General features: G+C 38.0%; 1 pseudogene; it reads right to left on the reverse strand.

The window, feature by feature from the left end:
• Positions 1-1358: 1358 nt before the first annotated feature.
• On the reverse strand, positions 1359-6887 carry LOC110286273 (annotated as a pseudogene).
• Between the last annotated feature and the right edge of the window lie 608 nt (positions 6888-7495).

Below are 7495 nucleotides of genomic sequence, written 5' to 3' on the forward strand. Positions count from 1 at the left end.
GCCAAGGGGTAGGCTGGCAGCAAACTGCTAGCTAATAAGGAAGCTGTGCACCACTCAGCCCTCTTTAAGGCTCTAGTGGCTGGCAGATCACTCCCTGATAAAACTGGTACAGATGGAGACTTGGTGCCAAATCATTTTCCATTTGTTGACACATAGATGTTCAAGCTAAAAGCAAAGCCTGATACCCTTGCTCTTAAGTGAGTGCTCAACACTGTCTGGGGTAGCAGGGGTCTGCCCCACAAAGGAAGCAGCAAACATAGTGGTTTCTAAACATCCAAGTACTAAGCATTTCAACAGCTGTGCAACTGATCAGAGAAAGTGCCAGGTCTAGGCCTTGAGCTACAGTCAGGGAGCAGCCTCTTGGGAAAAGCACCCTGGAACAGACAGATACAAAGGAAAGAGCACAGACTCAGTGTAAGCACAGCTGCCTGGTACAGCTCCAGCACCACCCTTGCTTTTTATTGGCCTCAGCTGCAGGAAGCAATTAGTTTCAGGGGTTGTGCCCCCAAGGGGTCTCCATGGTCCAGGAAATTCAGGGAATTTCCAAGCTTCTACTTGGTCTTAGAGTGAGCAAGAGTAAAGACATGTGGCCACTGGCACACCAGTGCAGAATGTCCAGACTCCCCTATACCCTTCTGGCCTTGCTGTTTGATAGGAGCCTGCTATGACTGAACAGGATGTTGTGGTAGGTGATAGGCCAGCAAACACAGCAACCTGTCAGGACCAGCAAGCATGTTTCTGTCTTTTAAAGCAATATGTCTCCAATTCTTCATGCTCATCCCAGCTGGATACCAACAAGTTACCAGCAGCCACCTAGCTAGTAGCTCCAGCTCTTTCCCAGAAGCCACCGCAACACAGAACTCGACATGCAGGTTGGAGAGATGCTCTGAGAAAAAGCAGAGAACAGCACATCTGGAGCATAGCCAGGGCACATAAAGGAAATAAAGAAAGAGAAAGAAAGAAAGAAAGAAAGAAAGAAAGAAAGAAAGAAAGAAAGAAAGAAAGAAAGAAAGAAAGAAGAAAGGAAGGAAGGAAGGAAGCAAAGAAGGATGAAGCACCTCAGCCCACTTTCCACACTTGATCCAAATCCACACCTTGTGGGAAGGAGCAGGAAGAGGCCAGGAGTGAGAGGGGAGAGAAAGAAAAGAGAAAGAAAGCACAAAACAGGCATTAGTTAGGTATAGCAAAGCCAAGAATTTCCTAGAAACCATTCGTTAATTGCGACCGGAACTCACAAGCTCTGTTTCCTCCTTAAGGAGGACAGTGCCAGGCCGGAATGGGGCCTTCAGGGCCACAGGCTGTGGTCTTGCTGTGGTTTTGTTCCAGCTCTTCATGCCCCATTTCTACCCAACCTAAGCTCATTTTTGCTCCTCTCTGGGCCTGCCTCCCCCAAAGTGGCTAAGTTGGGACTGGCTACTTGTTTGAGGGGTGTTGCCACTGTCTGAGGTTTAAGCTGCAGCTGTGCTCTCTTGTGCTCTTCTGTGAGTTCTATGAAGTCCATGTTGGAACCATGCAGAGGAGGACCATCTTGAAAGTGACTCTCCATTGGAGGTCTGCTCGCCGATCCCCAGGGTGACTGCACTGCCCGCCACCCACTAAAAGTCATCCATCGATGGAGTCAGAGTTGAAGTCATCCCGGGAATCTGGTCCACCACTAGATTCTTGAGAGCCACCCATTCCTCTGTTATCCGGTCTGTTCCTGAATCCAAAGCTAACTTTATGTTGTTTTCTGCCTTTTGCCAAACAAAGTGACCTATCACAAGAGTGCTCCATCATAAGTCATAGATTCCTTTAGGGAATCCACCTCATCAAATTTTATATAGCAGAATCCTTTAAATTTGCCTGTGTCTTTGTCTCTAACTAGCCGCACCCACTGTATGCTGAGATCCTTAAAGATAGCATCTATGTCACCTGGAACTAGTTTTAAAGGGAGATTTCCTATGTAAGCTGTGTATGGGGGTTCTGTGGATACTTCCTTTAGGCTTCCAGACCCATAGCCACCAGCACTGCCATGGGACACTTCTACAGTCACTCAAGCTGCTGTAGGACTGGTCATCATATGTATCAAGATCCGAAATTTGCCATCTCTACTTCTTGAAGAACCCTTGTGTTATTCTCTTTTACCCTGTATTACAGGTCAGAAAAACATGATGCATAAACTAAATCCTTCCATCTGATAGAAAACAAGCTTTTACTGGTCACAACCATAATAATATATCACAGAGAATATAAACTATTTATCTGGACCTGTACAGGAAAAGGTTGAAGACTTATGCTCTGAACTGTCAGTTTTTCCAGTGAGATTATTCCTGTGGACAAGTATTACATTATTTCTCATGACATAATACCTTATTGGATTCACATTGATTCATTCAATTACTCTTTTTATTCATTTTATTAGATATTTTCTTCAATTACATTTCAAATGCTATCCCAAAAGTCCCCTATACCCTCCCCCACCCGGATACCCAACCCACCCACTCCTGCTTCCTGGCCATGGCATTCTCCTGTATTGGGGCATATGATCTTCCCAAGACCAAGGGCCTCTCCCATTGATGGCTGACTAGGCCATCCTCTGCTACATATGCAAATAGAGACACAGTTCTGTGTGGTACTGGTTAGTTCATATTGTTTTTCCACCTATAGGGTTGCAGACCCCTTCAGCTCCTTGGGTACTTTCTCTAGCTCCTTCTTTAGGAGCCCTGTGTTCCATCCAATAGATACTATGAGCATCCACTTCTGTATTTGCCAGGCACTGGCATAGCCTCACAAGAGATAGCTATATGAGGGTCTTGTCAGCAAAATCTTGCTGGCATATGCAATAGTGTCTGGGTGTGGTGGTTGTATATGGGATAGATCCAACAGTGAATTTATGAAATTATTAGGCAAATGGATGGATCTGGAGAATATCATCCTGAGTGAGGTAACCCAATCATAAAAGAACACACATGATATGCACTCACTGACAAGTGGATATTAACCCAGAAACTTAGACTAACCAAGATACAATTTGCTAAACACATGAAACTCAAGAAGAAGGAAGATCAAAATGTGGATACTTTGTTCCTTCTTAGATTGGGGAACAAAATACTCATGGTAGGAGTTACAGAAACAAAGTTTGGAGCTGGGTTGGAAGAAAGGACCATTCAATTACTTTTATATATGATTCTCCCAACTATTTTATATAAATTGTTCTGTTATGGTCATTTATAATTTACACGTTTGCTATTTAACTGGTCAATTTTTCAACCCTTATGCTTTTTTCATTCATTACTAACACTTCACATTATTCAAATTCAATTTAAAAAATATTTGATAGTACACATATCTAATGAGATAATTACTATTTTTCCTTCAGTCTTCTTTCTTGCTTCATCCTTTATTTTTCTGGCTCCTGAACTCTGAAGTGTATCAAATTACAATTGGAAACTATTTCTTCTCCATATACAATTACTTTCCTCATGATTTTATTCAAAATTGTAGATTTAGTACATGCTATTATATATTCCATGCACCAGTAATTCTCAATTTTCTATTGACAACTCAAACGTCTTTAAATTATGGGCATTAAGGTTTGGTTTATGAAAAGGAAGTACATTTGTCAAAGACAAATTCCTTAAAATATTCTGATGAGTCCATATTGATAAGCCCTGTGCCTTTGTTTAACCCATAGTGAATACAGACAGTCTTTATAGAAACAAATAATAGTATATGTAAAACCTTTTTTATGATTGTGCTATGGAGGAGTAATAGCCAAATATAGATTTACTAGTGGAAAATTTATGTGTTGGCAAATAAATCAACCAAAATATATGGGCATCTGTAGGAAGAATTTAAACCACAGACTTACTTGTCAATGACAAGTCCCTATTTCTAGCAGCTTCATTTAAGGGTGCTCTTACTTAGAGCAGAGGGAGCCCTTAAGACTAACTATAAACCAGAAAGTGTTCTTGTTAAAGAATGAGCAAAGAACATGGAAAAATGAGATTTTAACTTATTTTTATGTATGGCATTTTGATTTTATTGTAAATGTAATTGTTTTATCAATCACATGTCTTGATTGCTCACTGAAAACATATAAGTGTCCCCTCCCTAAAATTTATTATATTGTATTAAAATAATAATGGTGACTATTTTTACTTCATTTCTGATTTTAGAAGTAGTAATATACATTGGACTCAATGGAAAACTTGTTCTGGAAGCACAGCTGTCTTGTTGTCTCACCCCAACTTCATACCTAATCATTGCTATCACCTCCAGAGCCACTTTATCAGGGTATGGGCTGCCCACTGTAACTGTGAATGGGAGAGTAAACACCACAATAGAGAAAACATTCTGTCCTGAGAAAAGTGAGAAAGTAAAACATTTCCTACATCTCTTATCCCATGTTATAGTAGAGAGTACAATCAGAAGGAGAATTTGGAAGGTAAGCCATTGAGAGAAAGCTCAACTGGTTAAGCAAACTGACTGTCTCAACTTCCCTAATTCTTTTCTGCTGAATATTCTGAGCATTCCATTTGATGATGGAATGCTTACCTGATGTTGTTTGTTCTTTGACATGGAATCCTCACCCACAGGGATACTTTGCTATGCCTGGGATTCTGTTTTCAACTTCACAAACTATTTAATTACAGGGCTTGTTTAAATAGGAAGTTCTGATAGTCACTTTAAAAATTATTCAGTTTTTGTAAATTAAATTTAATGTTTTCGAGGATATTTGTGGTACTATATGTTGTTTGCATTAACTCTGAAAATTCTACAGGCAATTGAATATTTAATACTTGAATTCTCTTTACAAAAATGATGATTCACCTCTGAATTTACAAAGAAATGCCTTCTAAGGAAATAAAGCAGTTTATAGTTCTCTCATGTACTGAGTGGCAGGTTACTAGTCAGTAAGCCATACACAAGGACCCCATGAAAATGGGTAAGCTTTAGTGTCCCTCTTTTCTTTGAGATTTCTTTTCGTCCCATTCCTTTATCAATAGAAGTGGCTGTTCACCTTTTTATTTTAATATAATTCACACAATACATTTGATTACAGATTTTCTTCTCATATCTTCCTCACCCATCCAACTCCACATCTTATTTTTCTCTCTTATTTGAATACACATGCTAGGCGTGGTGGCACACACCTTTAATCACAGCACTCGGGAGGCAGAGGCAGGCAGATTTCTGAATTTGAGCCTAGCCTGGTCTACAAAGTGAGTTCCAGGACAGTCAGAGCTATACAGAGAAACCCTGTCTTGAAAAACCAAGGGGGGGAAAATAGAAGAAAAAAAAAAGAAGAAGAAGGAAAAACAAAAAAAGAAAAAAGAAAGACACACAGACAAATAAAAAAACCAACCAACCAACCAAATGGAAAAACAAAACAAAACAAAAAACAAACAAACAAAAACAAAAAACATTTAGCACACATAGACACACACACACACACACACACACACACACACACACACACACACCACGTAAAACCAAACACTTGGAAAACAAAGACTAATACATTTAATGTTGAGGCTTATGATTATGAGGGAGAGTATTCTATTGGAAAACAGCACAATATTAAAAGTTGTTGGAGGGCAATTTGTTTAACCTAGCCATTGCATATTTTTTCACTTCTATAAAGTTACTTCTAGGCAATCTTACTGTCAATCAGATGAGTACAAAACTGTGACCTCAGTCTATTTGCTGGAAACCTTTACCTTAGAAGAACTGCCATTCAGCTTTTACTTAAGTCTCAGGGGTTAGGTCAGGTGAGGAGATATTGTGTATATTTTTTTAAAGAAAATAATTTCAAACTCTTCACAGTACATGCAGTATTGCCCTCCTCAACCTCATCTGACCTGGTAAAATGGTAATGCCAGATTTAGTTGTAGACAGCTCCTTTTGGGGATATTATTAATTCTATACTAAAAAAAGTTATTGCTTTTAAAAGACTCAATGCTTTCCAACTGACTCGAAATGTCTTCTCTGCCATTGTATCCTTTATCAAGGCTTCCCTATGGAGTCTATTTAAAGAGAGATTCAAGAGTCAAACCCACACTGATAGTTTCTTAGAAGGATTTGCTATTGCACATGACAAAGTGTGCTTTAATAATCTGGAGGCCTTTTGTTTAAAAGACTTAGCATTTAAGGGGGAAAAGTAAATTAATCTTCATAACCTTTTGATCATAATTGTTTCATGTCTATATGCTTAAATTATTTTCTTCACAGAATGCACTTATATAAGTGACTTTTTATTTAAATTGTTGCAATATCTGTGTATCTGTGAATTCACTTAGTTATTTGGGGTTTTTTAAGATAATTGTCTTACTCTGTAGTTTAAACTGTTCCAGAATTCACAGTGTCACCCATACTGGCCTCAAACTTATGGCAATATCTTATCTCAGACTCAATAGTGCTAGCATTACAGGTATGACATATGAAGTTGTTGCTATTTTAAATTAACAAATACAGTGAATATATATCACAAGAAAATATGGCTTCTGGAAGTACCTAATGCAAACTGTGATTGTGTTAGGAATACAGCTGAAGAATGGACAACATTTTGCTCACGGCTCAACAGACAGATTCTGTCTTTCCTGTGGGCTATCATGGTACTTAATGCCTTACACTTTAATTTTTATATATTAGCATTAAGTGTCTTGTTTTAAATTTCAAAACATTGCAAAAACTTGCAAAATACTTATATATAGGTTAAAATGTCAATTTGAAAATGTAGTATTTGAAACCTAAATAGTAGTAGTTTACCACTTAAAGTAAGATGAAGAATTCTCTTTGAGTTCCTATTCACAAGAATGTGTAGTCTGCGTGAATTATTTTGAGATAGGTGAATTGTGTCTTTGTGAGTCCTCTTTAGAACTTTACTTACCATCTTTGACATACATGTTTAGTTAATCTTCCCATAGCAGAAATATGAATGTAACAATTATAGTAACAAACAATTTTAGAGTAAACCTTCCCATGTTCATACAAATAAAGCAAAGAGGACAGTGATGCTATTTGGAATGTCTTTGAAACATAACAGTCACTTTTTAAACAATACCTGTATGCCTATTCCTGACTGAAATTCTAAATCAATACTCTTGCAATTTTCTAGCTGCTTACAAAACATTTTCAGTTAAATCAAATATATTGGCTGTATGCTGAGTATATTAGCACATGCCTGTAATCCTACTATCTGGAAAGTAGGAATTGGAGAATCAGGAGTTCAGAATTGTCCTTAGTTAAATAATGAGTTTTAAGCCTACCTAGACTACATGGAACTCTGTCTTAAGTAAAGAAGCAAAGTAATCTTCCACAGAAACACAAGATTTACATAAACTACTTCATAACAGAATTAACTTCCCCAATCTGAAACCGAAATTACTTTATTCTGATAGCATTATTTCTGCTAATATTCTTTCTATATCTTTAATCCAATGTTCCAAATATCTTTTTTTTTTCATTAGGATCCACTTGCCCATAATTTACCAATCCACGTTAATTCAATCTC

This window comes from Mus caroli, chromosome X (genome assembly GCF_900094665.2).
Source record: "Mus caroli chromosome X, CAROLI_EIJ_v1.1, whole genome shotgun sequence".
Classification (NCBI taxonomy): domain Eukaryota; kingdom Metazoa; phylum Chordata; class Mammalia; order Rodentia; family Muridae; genus Mus; species Mus caroli.